Genomic DNA, 13,552 nt, shown 5'->3' with positions numbered 1-13,552 from the left:
TGCTCCTTGACCGCGGGCAGTCCCTCAGTGGCGAGCTTGATGGAGTCCATCTTCGCCCACTGCACCTTGACACGAGCGAACGCCATCCGCGCACCTTCAATGCAGACCGATCGCTTGATGGCATCAAGCCGAGGGCAGGCATCGACCAGCCGCTTCACAAGCCCGAAGTAGCTGCTGGGTATGGCGTCGGCAGGCCATAGACGGATTATCAAATCCTTCATGGCCAGTTCGGCCACCCTATGCAGTTCGGTCAACTGTTTCAGCTGATTGCTAAAGGGCACCGGATGCTGTGGCGCAAGGTATTGCGACCAGAACAACTCCTCCATTGAGCTCCCCTCTTTGGCTCAGAAGAATTCCTTAGCATCGGCAACACTGTGCAGCAGATCCGCAAATGCCTCTGGAGAACTCCAAATCCGGGTCAGTAAGAGGAACCTTTTCTTCACATACTTGCTCTGCATAATAAAGGCCTTACCACCGTGATTTTTCTGGCCTCCTGGATTTGCTGGAGGGTGCCCTGGGCTTCAACCCGGGCATCGTGTGTGCTTTGGCGGGCCTTGGCAAGTTCGTACTCTTGATCCGCAATATTGTGCTCCAAGGACTCGCATTTCTTCACGGTGTCCTAGAGCTCCTGCTGGACCTCACCAACCCTGGCCTCGTATTTTCACGAGCGCTTGTTCCTTTGCCGCTCTCTCCTCGGCTTCGACCAGCGCCTTCTTGAGAGTCTCTACCTCGGTCGCTGCTCCTACAAAATATCATGGCACTAAGGTCAACACAAATCATTCATCCTTTCTGAACCTACACAAGGTCATTGCATACCTTTATGGTCCTCCAGCTATTTTTTCACATGGCCGAGCTCTTCCTCGGTTGACTCCAGACTCTGCTTTAGTTCGGAGACCTCAGCAACATGAGAGGTCGCAGCCATCAAAGACGCCTGCTTATTCACATAGACATGTATGGTTAGTCTCTTGCGGAAATGTAACACCCCGGATGTAACTTGCCATATTTGTAACTCCGACTCTACCATTTTGGCTTTAACTTATGAGATTTCCCTTCGTGGTTGGGATTTTGTCTTCGTTTTGCATTTTGTTCATGTCTTGCATTTCATATCATGCCATCATGTGCATCTCATTTGCATACGTCTTCGTCTTATGCATCTGAGCATTTTCCCCGTTGTCCGTTTTGCAATCCGACACTCCCACGTGCACCGGCGTTCCCCTCTTGTCCCTTTTCATGAGTGGGTGTTAAACATTCTCGGAATGGACTGAGATTTGCCAAGTGGCCTTGGTACACCACTGGTAGACCGCATGTCAAATTTCGTGTCATTTGGAGTTCGTTTGATGCCCCAATGGTTAACCGGGGAACCGCAAAGGACTCGTGTCCAATAACCCATCCAAACCTCTTCCATCTCCTCCCCCGTCGGATCACGATCGCGTAGGCAAAAACTACACCCCATTTGGACACTCCTACCTCCTCCTAGGTATAAATATGTGATCCCCTCCATATTTCCGCGTAGAAGAAACCCTAGCATCACTCCCCTCGCGCCGCCGGATGTTCTTCCCCATCGACGGACGTGTCCGCTGCCCTCACCGCCACCACGTGTCACCTCCTGGTTCACCGAGCCGCCGCGCCCACTTCCCCGCGCCGCCCGCGCGCCGGCCCGCCGGGGCCCAGGCGGGGCCCTCCCGGCCCGTGGCGCCGCCCGCCGCCGCAGCGCTCGCACTCCGCCCGCAGTGCGCCCCTCTTCGCCGCCGCCTGGACCGCTCCGCCCCGCCACCTCGTACCTCACCGGCAACCTCACGTCTCGCCGGTCGCGCCTCTACAGCACCTCACCGGAGGCCGCGCGCCCATCCGACCTCGGCCACCGCGCCGCGCCTCCTCTCCGACTGCTGGATCCAGCACTCCGGCGACCTCCCTTCTCCAACTCCGTCTGTCCTCTTCTTCTATGGCAAGCCCGGCGATGAACCCCGACCATCCTCGTAGACCGTGCCAAGAACCCTAGATCTGAGATCTGGAGGTCCAATTTTTCCTCTAAGTCTTTTCCCTATTAAATTTTATGCCCCTGTTCATTGCATCATAACTCCATGACCGTAGCTCCATTTCATGGGCATGATATATCAAAATGTTCATTGTGAGATGTTCTTCATTTCATTCCATTGTGGAATGCTTGTTTGAGCCCATATTGATACCCAAATCACTGATGCAAGAGTGCTATAAAATGTTTACTCCTGTTACTTAGCAGATTATGGTGATTTGTCAGTTTTGTCACATTTGATGTGTGCTTCATATGGGCATGAGATCTACATGTGTTTTGAACTATGCCATGCCATATTTACAGAGGTGCTTGCCATGTATTTTTGTGATCAATGTGGTGACTAGCATGCAAAGTAGCCTTCGTGATATTGCTGATTTCAGGGACTTAGGATTTTTCCAAGTCATTTTCCTGCTGTTATTTTTATGCCATGTAAACTAGATGCTACAGTGAGATCCATGCTTATTTTGAGTACCTTCAGTAAGGATGTTTTCTACATATGGTTATGCTCTATCCATCCATGGACCTGTTTGAAATTATGGAGTGCCCTATCATGTCTTAATCTTGCTCTACTTTTGCTATAAAATGTTCCTGGCAGATTGTTTACATGTTAATCAATTTTGCCATGGTTGTTGCTAGTGATACAAGCATGCTATGAACTTGCTCTTGACATGGTTAGCTTCATGAACATGTCATCTTGCTGTAGGTATGCTTGTTTGGTCATGCTATGCCTTGTGGTGAGTGATTTGAGCTCGCAAAGATGCCTTCATAATGTTGTTTTTGCCATGCTCAGTTTTCTGCTAAGTCTGGAACTGTTAATAAAACTTGCTATGTTTACATGGGAGCCATCATATCTTCTGTGCCTTTTTGGCTCATGATCAGTAAGGGACTTTTGTTCTATGCATTTAGTAGATTCATGCCATGCCTTTGTTTGCTATGATATGTTCCTGTAGCATGTTGTTTTCTTGCTCTAAACATTGCTTCCTAATGTTATTCCTGGCATGTTAGTATTTTCACCAAGTCTGTGAAGCTGATATCTTTTGCATTTTTCCATGCTTGTTTGAACCCATTCTTTTGTGATTTAGATGTAGTGTTCATGTTTTGTCAAGCATCTTGAGTACATCACTTCCATATGCTTTGTTGCTATGTTGGAGTGCAGTAGCTTAGTTCTCGTTGCACTCTAGATGGCATCGTGCTGTTAATCGTAGAATTGTATCTTTCTTGTTTTGCTTGCCATTTGCAAACCGCGCATCCAATTCCGGTGATCTTTATATCGATTTCGATCAAAATCATCTCATATTTCTAGCGGCACACTTGGTTTGCCAAGTTGATGCCTTGTTCTTTCTTTCTCTTCCGGAGCATGCATATGCATTGCAGATCATGTCTTGCTTATCATGCCATGTTTTGCATCATGTTGATTGTGCATTGCACCGTGATTGATTGTTGGTCCTTTGCTTGTGTCCTTGCTTTGGGTAGAGCCGGGAGACGAGTATGTGATCGAGGAACCTGTTGAGTACGCTAACGAGGATCAAGCTTTCGTCAACTCTGAGAACTTTGCAGGCAAGATGACCATACCCTCGAAATCACTTCTATCTTTGCTTGCTAGTTGTTCGCTCTATTGCTATGCCGTGATACCTACCACTTGCTTTATCATGCCTCCCATATTGCCATGTAAAACCTCTAACCCACCTTTACTTGCAAACCGTTGTTTGGCTATGTTACCGCTTTTGCTCAGCCCCTCTTATAGAGTTGCTAGTTGTAGGTGAAGATGAAGCTTGTTCCCTGTTGGAACATGGATATTGTTGGGATGTCATCATTATTTATTATTTACTTTAATGCATCTATATACTTGGTAAAGGGTGGAAGGCTCGGCCTTATTCCTGGTGTTTTGTTCCACTCTTGTCGCCCTAGTTTCCATCATACTCGTGTTATGTTCCTTTATTTTGCGTTCCTTACGCGGTCGGGTGTTATGGGAACCCCTTGACAGTTCGCCTTGAATAAAACTCCTCCATCAAGGCCCAACCTTGGTTTTACCATTTGCCTACCTACCACCATATACCTTCCCTTGGGTTCTGCAGACTCAAGGGTCATCTTTATTTTAAACCCCCACCCCTCGGGCCAGTGCTCCTCTGAGTGTTGGTCCGAAACGGGTAGCCTGCAGGGCCACCTTGGGGCAACTCGAGGGTTGGTTTTACTCGTAGCTTGACCTATCCGGTGTGCCCTGAGAACGAGATACGTGCGACTCCTATCGGGATTGGTCGGCACATCGGGCGGCTTTGCTGGTCTGGTTTTACCATTGTCGAAATGTCTTGTAACCGGGATTCCGAGACTGACCGGGTCTTTCCGCGAGAAGGAATATCCTTCGTTGACCATGAGAGCTTGTGATGGGCTAAGTTGGGACACCCCTGCAGGGTTTTGAACTTTCGGAAGTCGTGCCCGCGGTTATGGGCAGATGGAAATTTGTTAATGTCCGGTTGTAGAGAACTTGACACTTAACTTAATTAATATGAATCAACCGCGTGTGTAGCCGTGATGGTCTCTTTTCGGCGGAGTCCGGGAAGAGAACACGGTCTCGTGTTATGCTTGAACGTAAGTAGTTTCAGGATCACTTCTTGATCACTATTAGCTTCTTGACCATGCTTTGCTTCTCTTCTCGCTCTCATTTGCGTAAGTTAGCCACCATATATGCTTAGTGCTTTGCTGCAGCTCCACCTCACTACCCCTTTCCTACCTTTAAGGTTAAATAGTCTTGATCGCGAGGGCATGAGATTGCTGAGTCCCCGTAACTCACAGATACTTCCAAACAGATGCAGGTGCCGATGATGCCAGTGCAGGGGACGCTACCGAACTCAAGTGGGAGTTCGACGAGGATTCGAGCCATTACTATGTTTCTTTTCCGAATGATCAGTAGAGGATCCTAGTTGGGACGATCGGGGATATAGAATTTGGGGTGGTCTTTCTTTATTTTGGTTTCGTAGTCGGACCTTGATTGTATTCTGGATGATGTATGACTATTTATGTATTGTGCGAAGTGGCGTTTGTAAGCCGACTCTTTATCCCTTTCTTATTCAGTACATGGGATGTGTAAAGATTACCCCTCTTGCGACAGACCTACCATGCGGCTATGCCTCTAAGTCGTGCCCCGACACATGGGAGATATAGCCGCATTGTGGGTGTTACAAGTTGGTATCAGAGCCTTCCCCGACTTAGGAGCCCCCTTCTTGATCGAATCACTGACGTTGTTGAGTCTAGAACAAAATGTTTTGAGTCTTAGGATTATATATATCGGAGAGTAGGATTATTTTTACTCCTCAGTCCCTTCGTCGCTCTGGTGAGGCCTCCTGGCGTAGAGTTTTGACTCTTCTCTTCTTAAATTTCACGAAAAGAAATTTAGGATCACGCAGGTATCTTGGAATCGTTCCGATGGTTTTGTCACGAGAACATTGTTCTTCGTGCCTCCTGACATCTAGGGGTTGTGGCAGTGTACCGGGGAGTTGAGCTCCGAGGTGTTGTCGTCACAATTTTATCGTTGCAGTTCTGGAATACCTGAGTTCACCGACATCGAAAATCTCTTTTATGCAGTTGTTGGTGAGATAACCTCGACGCCACCCAGTACTGGAGCGGGAGTTCGGGAGTATTGCCATAACTCGTATAATGGATGCTTTTCGAAGGTTGAGGTACATGATTTCCAAAGGTTTCTTGGTTATGTGTTGAAGGATGGATACAGCTAGATGTAGGATTTGCTAGTTTTGGGTGAGATATTATGCTTCCCTTGTATCCCCAACACCTGATTGCATAACCAGAAAGTTTCGGGAGTTTTATAGGTGGGAATTCATGTAGTTCTAGTATTTCTTCCCGCGGATATTTGGTTTGTGATTGGGTAATCCTTACCAATTATTTGTTCATATTTGTACCTTGTTGATTTATTCATCTACCTTTATCTAAGTGGCTTCTCAACTTAATGGAAGTGTGATGATTTACTTTGGAATTCATTCGTTCATTCTTGTTCGAATGTTAAGGCTATATGTTGCAAATTTTGATCCATTGATTCAGATTGGATATATGTCTTTCAAGATGCTAACGGATGTCAACCTCTTCAGGATGGCTCCTCCAACGCGTCAGAATCCGGACCACAATGATGGGGAACAGTCGAACCCTCCGCCACCACCTCCACCTCCGGGGGCATGGCAAGCTGTCATGGAAACCACAAACACCAACACTCAGATGCTTTTGCAACTCTTGCAAGAGCGCAACCAAGGAAATCAAGGCCAAGGCAACAATCAACCTCAGTTTGCTACCCTCAATCAGTTCCTCGCAAACCAGCCAAAGTCCTTCAGCAACTGTGTCGAGGCCACAGACGCCAACGACTGGCTCGTGGATATCTGCAAAAATTTTGAGTGTAGCAATGTCAGGCCTGAGGACTTTGTCAAGTTTGCTTCATTTCAACTCAAAGACCAAGATGCTGAGTGGTATCAACAATACAAAGATTCCAGAGGAGGTCATGTGATTACCTGGGATGATTTCCACCGAGACTTCAAAGCTCATCACATTCCACAAAGTGTTGTTGAGAGTCAGCGTGAGGAGTTCCGCAATCTCAAGCAAGGCAGCATGTCTGTGTATCAATACAATATCCAGTTTCAGAAACTCGCTCGCTTCGCTAAACAAGACGTCCCTGATGAAAAGAGCATGATTTATCAATTCAGAGTTGGTGTAATGCCCCGTATGTAACTTGCCATATTTGTATTCCAACTCTTGCCATTTTTGGCTCTAAGTTATGATATTTCCTTCATGGTTGGGTTTTGTCTTCGTTTTGCATTTTTTCCATGTCATGCATCTCATATCATGTCATCATGTGCATCGCATTTGCATACGTGTTCGTCTCATGCATCCGAGCCTTTTCCCGGTTGTCCGTTTTGCGATCTCGCACTCCTATGTCCTCCGGCGCCCCCTTTTGCCTCTTTGTGTGTGTGGGTGTTAAACATTCTCGGAGTGCACCTAGATTTGCCAAGCGGCCTTGGTACACCACCCGTAGACCGCCTGTCAAGTTTCGTGCCATTTGGAATCCGTTTGATACTCCAACGGTTAACTGGGGAACCATAAAGGCCTCGTGTGTGTTGTAGCCCAACACCCATCCAAAGTGGCCCAAAACCCATCCAAACCCCCTTCATCCTCTCGGCCGTTCGATCACGATCGTGTGGCCGAAAACCGCACCTCATTTGGACTCTCCTAGCTCCCTCTACCTATAAAAACATCTTCCCCTTCGAAATCCCGGATGAAACCCTACCTCTCCCTCTCCTCGCGCCGCCGGACGTGTCCGCCGGCCACGTCCCCTGCACCAATCGGGCGCCGCCACGTCGTCAACACCACGGCGCCAGCCAACCGTCGGCCGCCACGCGTCCCCGCGCCCGCACCCACTTCACCGCCACCCGTGCTGGCCCGCCGGGGCCCGAGGGAGGCCCTCTCTGGCCCGAGCCGCCGCGCCTCCCAGCCCGCGCCTCTCCACTGCCTGGCCCCCGCGTGCGCCACCCACGTCGCCTCGCCGCCTCCTTCTCCATCGGCGCGCCTTCGTCGTCTCTCCGGTGAGACGCCGCCCAGATCCGCCGCAAGAGCAACTCCGGCAACCCGCGCCGCCGTGTCCAGTCATCCCCGCCGTCCCTCGACTTCGTCTCCTCTCCGGCGAAGTCCGCTCCAAGCTCCGGCCACCTCTCCTCTCCTCTCTGGCAAAGTGCTCCGATGAGAACCGCAACTCCGGTGAGGACCCCGACCATCCTCGGTCCGCGCGCCAGATCCAGATTGGGTCAAACCCTAGGTTGACCTCGTATTTTTACCAAGTCTGGAATATTTTATTGCTCCATTCATCATGCCATAACTCTGTCATCGTAGCTCCGTTTTGTGTGTGCCTTATATCAAAATGTTCGTTAGGATGTCCTCTTCATTTTGTTCCATTGCACCATGCTTGTTTGAGCCCATCTTGATGCCTAAAATGCGGTTGCAAAAGTGCTTCATAATGTTAGATCCTGATTATTAGCAGTTTATGAGCATTTGTCATTTTTGCCATGATTATTGCGTGCCTCCTATGAACTTGAGCCCTACATGTGTTTTGGGATATGCCATGCCATCTTTACAGGGGTGTATGCCATGTATTTTTGTGATCAATGTGGTTACTAGCACAAGCATGCAAAGTAGCTCTCATGATGTTGCTGATTTCAGGGACTTAGAATTTCACTGTCATTTCCCTGCTGTTATTTTTATGCCATGTATTCATGTTGATACAGAGAGATCCATGCTTATTTTGAGTATGTTCAGTAAGGATGATTTGGATATATGGTTGTGCTCTATCCATCCATGCCCCTGTTTGCATTTGTGGAGTGCCCTAGCATGACTTAATCTTGCTCTACTTTTGCTATAAAATGTTCCTGGCAGATTGTTTACGTGTTAATCAATTTTGCTAAGGTTGTTGTAGTTGATCCATGCATGCTATGAACTTGTTCTTGCTTTGGTTAGCTTCATGAACATGTCTTCTTGCTTATGCTATGCTTATCCTGTCATGCAATGCCTTGTGGTGAGTGAATCGAGCTCGCAAAGAGGCCTTCATAATTTTGTTTTTGCCATGCTCAGTTTTCTGCTAAGTCTGAATCTGTTAACGAAACTTGCTATGTTCACATGGGTGCCATCATATTTTCTGTGCCTTTTTGGCTTATGGTCAGTAAGGGACTTTTGTTCTATGCATTTAGTAGATTCATGCCATGCATTGTGTTGCTATGGTCTGACCCTGTAGCATGTTGTTATCGTGCTCTAAACATTGCTTACTGATGTTAATTCCTGACATGTTAGTATTTTCACTAAGTCTGTGATGATGTTATCTTTTGCACTTTTGCCATGCTTGTTTGAACCTGCTATTGTGTGATTTAGCCGTAGCTCGGTGTTCATCTTTTGTCAAGCATCTTGAGTGGATCACTGCCATGTGCTTTGTTGCTATGTTAGAGTGCAGTAGCTTAGTTTCTTGTTGCATTTTAGATGGCATCATGCTGTTAATCGCCGGATTGTGCCATTATTGTTTTGCTTGCCATTTGCAAACCGTGGATCCGATTTCTGTGATCTTTACATCGATTTCGACCGAAATCAACTCATCTTTCCAGCGGCGCACTTGGTTTGCCAAGTTGAGGCCTGGTTCAATCTTTTCCTTCCAGAGCACGCATAGGCATTGCAATTACATTCCGCATATCATGCCATGTTTTGCATCATGTTGCTTGTGCATTGCACTGTGGTTGATTGTGTTTCCCTTGCTTGTGTTCTTGCCTTGGGTAGAGCCAGGAGACGAGTTCGTGATGGAGGAACCCATTGAGTACGCTTACGAGGATCAAGCTTAAGTCAACTCGGAGAACTTTGTAGGCAAGATGACCATACCGTCGAAATCACTTCTATCTTTGCTTGCTAGTTTCTCGCTCTATTGCTATGCCTATGCCGCGATACCTACCACATGCTTTATCATGCCTCCCATATTGCCATGTCAAGCCTCTAACCCACCTTGTCCTAGAAAACCGTTGTTTGGCTATGTTACCGCTTTGCTCAGCCCCTCTTATAGTGTTGCTAGTTGCAGGTGAAGATTGGAGTTTGTTCCTTGTTGGAACATGATATTTGTTGGGATATCATGATTATATCTTGTTTAATTTAATGCACCTATATACTTGGTAAAGGGTGGAAGGCTCGGCCTTATGCCTGGTGTTTTGTTCCACTCTTGCCACCCTAGTTTCCGTCATACCGGTGTTATGTTCCTTGATTTTGTGTTCCTTACGCGGTTGGGTTATAATGGGAACCCCTTGACAGTTCGCCTTGAATAAAACTCCTCTAGCAAGGCCCAACCTTGGTTTTACCATTTGCCACCTAGCCTTTTTCCCTTGGGTTTCGCGGACTCAAGGGTCATCTTTATTTTACCCCCCTGGGCCAGTGCTTCTCTAAGTGTTGGTCCAACCTGAGCGATGTCCGGCGCCCCCTGGGCAACCAGGGTCTATGCCAACCTGACATCTGGCTCATATGATGTGCCCTGAGAATGAGATACGTGCGACTCCTATCGCGATTTGTCAGCACATCGGGCGGCTTGGCTGGTCTTGTTTTACCATTATCGAAATGTCTTGTAACTGGGATTCCGAGTCTGATCGGGTCTTCCTGGGACAAGGAATATCCTTCGTTGACCGTGAGAGCTTGTGATGGGCTAATTTGGGACACCCCTGCGGGGTTTTGAACTTTCAAAAGCCGTGCTCGTGGTTATGGGCAGATGGGAATTTGTTAATATCCAGATGTAGAAAACCTGACACTTAACTTAATTAAAATGAATCAACCGCGTGTGTAGCCGTGATGGTCTCTTTTCGGCGGAGTCCGGGAAGAGAACACGGTCTCGTGTTATGCTTGAACGTAAGTAGTTTTTAGGATCACTTCTTGATCTTTGTAGCTTCTCGACCATGCTTTGCCTTCTCTCCTCGCTCTCATTTGCGTAAGTTAGCCACCATATATGCTAGTTCTTGCTGCAGCTCCACCTCACCACCTTTTCCTACCCATAAGCTTAAATAGTCTTGATCGCGAGGGTGTGAGATTGCTGAGTCCCCGTGACTCACATATTTCTTCAAAAACCATATGCCGGTGCCAATGATGCCATTCCAGGGGATGCGACCGAACTCAAGTGGGAGTTCAACGAGGATTTAGGAAGTTACTATTTTCCTTTCCAGACGATCAGTAGTGGAGCCCAGTTGGGGCGATCAGGGATCTTATGCATTTGGGGTTGTCTTTATTTTGGTTCCGTAGTCGGACCTTGATTGTATTCTGGATGATGTAATGCTATATTTATGTATTGTGTGAAGTGGCGATTGTAAGCCAACTCTGTACCTCTTTCTTATTCAGTACATGGGATGTGTAAAGATTACCCCTCTTGCAACATGCCTACAATGCGGTTATGCCTCTAAGTCATGCTCCGACACGTGGGAGATATAGCCACATCGTGGGTGTTACAGGTGGCCTCAGAGAAGATCTGCAATTAGCTCTCCTGCTTCTTGAGCCGACTAAGTATGATGAATTCTACAACATGGCACTAAAGCAAGAAGATGCTCAGCTCAAGTGTGATGCTTCTAAGAAGAGAGTCAGGGATGCAGATCAATCTTCTTCTTCAACTCAAGTGGCAGCTAAGCAACAGAAGTTCTGGTTGCCTCCTCCTCCTCCGTTTCATCAGCCTTATCAGCAGAAGAGTAAAGGTGGCAATGGATCTTCCCACCCACCCAACCTAGGCTATGAGAACAAAGCTCAGTCTCATACTCGAAGGTCAAGTGCTCCTTATCACTGTCCGCTCTCAGAGGTTACTTGCAACAAGTGTCAGCAGAAAGGGCACTATGCAAACAAGTGCTTCATCCAAAGGCGCCTTCCGCCTCCTCCTCCTGTGAGATCTGCCAGCAATGTAGTGGTCAAGCATAATCCCAAGCATGCTAAGGTCAACATGATGAATGCAGCTCAGGCAGAGGATTCTTCAGAAGTGATCATGGGTAACCTTCCAGTTAACTCTATTCCTGCAAAAGTTCTTTTTGATACTGGTGCATCGCATTGTTTCATGTCAAGACCGTTTTTTGCCAGGCATGAATTCACTTCTTCTCATTTGGGTAAATCCATGGATATCGTTTCTCCGGGTAAACGGTTGAGTGCCAGTTTGGTGGTTCCGGATGTTTCCATCAAGATGGGAGACTATAAATTTCTGTCTTCTCCAATGGTCCTTGGTGACTCGGATATTGATCTAATTCTCGGCATGGACTGGCTTTCTAAGCACAAGGCTCATCTTGATTATGCTGCCAGGCAGATTCAATTGACACACTCTTCTGAGGATGTGATCATCTATGCCTTTCGTGATGATACCATTCGACTGTTTTCTCTCAATGAGAAGGGTGAATTGAATGCCATCTCTCACATTCCAGTCGTTTGTGAATATCAAGACGTCTTTCCAGAAGAGCTTCCAGGAATGCCTCCTCACCGGCCAGTTAAATTCGTCATCGATCTTGAGCCTGGCACAGAACCTGTTTGCAAACGTCCTTACAAGCTTGGACAAGAAGAGTTGAAGGAGTTGAAGAAACAACTCGATGAACAAGAGCGTATGGGTCTGATCAAACCGAGTTCATCTCCATGGGGTTATGGTGTTCTTTTTGTCAAGAAGAAGGATGGAACGGAACGACTCTGCGTCGACTACCGTCCATTGAACAAGAAAACAATAAAGAACAAGTACCCACTTCCCAACATCAATGAGATTTTCGAGCAACTTAAGGGTGCCCGAGTTTTCTCCAAGCTTGACCTCCATATGGGTTATCATCAGATTCGCATTCGTGAACAAGATATTCCCAAGACAGCATTCAGAACAAGCTATGGTTCTTATGAATATATTGTCATGTCTTTCGGCCTTGTCAATGCTCCTCCAACGTTCTCTCGCATGATGAACTTCATCTTCAACCCTTACAGAAATGATTTCGTCCTGGTGTATCTCGATGATATTTTGGTCTTTTCCAAGAATAAGGAGGATCATGCCAAGCATTTGAGATTGGTACTCGACAAACTCAGAGAGCATTAATTCTATGCTAAGTTTTCAAAGTGTGAGTTCTGGCTTGATGAGGTTCTCTACCTTGGTCATATAATCTCCGCCAAGGGCATCACTGTTAATCCCGAGAAGGTGTCTGCAATTGTGAATTGGGAGCCTCCTCAGAATGTCAAGCAGCTTCGAAGTTTTCTTGGGCTTGCAAGCTAGTGTTGAAGATTCGTTGATAATTTCTCTAAGATTGCAAAGCCTCTTTCCAACCTCCTCCAGAAGCATGTCAAGTATGTCTGTACGCCTGAATGTGATGTTGCTTTCAACACCCTCAAGAGAAGTTAGTCACAGCTCCTGTCTTGACTCCTCCTGATGAATCCAAACCATTCGAAGTTTTCTGTATGCCTCCGTGCAAGGTCTCGGTGCTGTGTTAATGCAAGAGAAGAAAGTTGTGGCTTATACCTCTCGCCAGTTGAAGCCCAGCGAAAAGAACTACCCCACTAATGACCTCGAGTTGGCGGCAGTTGTCCATGCATTATTAACGTGGAGACATCTCTTGTTGGGAAGGAAAGTGGACATCTTCACAGATCATAAGAGCCTCAGGTACATCTTCACTCAGCCCAACCACAACCTCAGGCTGACTCGTTGGGTCAAAATGATTCAAGAATACAATCTGAGTATTGAATATACTCCAGGTAAGGCCAATGTCATTGCAGATGCTTTGAGTAGGAAGGCTTACTACAACAGCTTAATTCTCAGGCCCTTCCAACCGAACCTTTGTGAAGCTTTCCGCAAACTGAATCTCCAAGTTGTTCCTCAAGGCTTTCTTGCCAACCTCATAGTCTCTCCTACTTTGGCAGATCAAATTCGTGAGGCACAACTTCTTGATGCCATGGTGAAGAAGGTGAAAATGGGATTGCCAAGAGCCAACCCAAGTACAAGTCCTATCGCATTGATGACAAAGACACTCTTTT

Source organism: Triticum urartu, chromosome 2A (genome assembly GCF_056163025.1).
Source record: "Triticum urartu cultivar PI428250 chromosome 2A, HENAU_Tu73, whole genome shotgun sequence".
NCBI classification, from domain to species: Eukaryota; Viridiplantae; Streptophyta; class Magnoliopsida; order Poales; family Poaceae; genus Triticum; species Triticum urartu.
Note: the sequence above shows the minus strand (reverse complement) of the source record.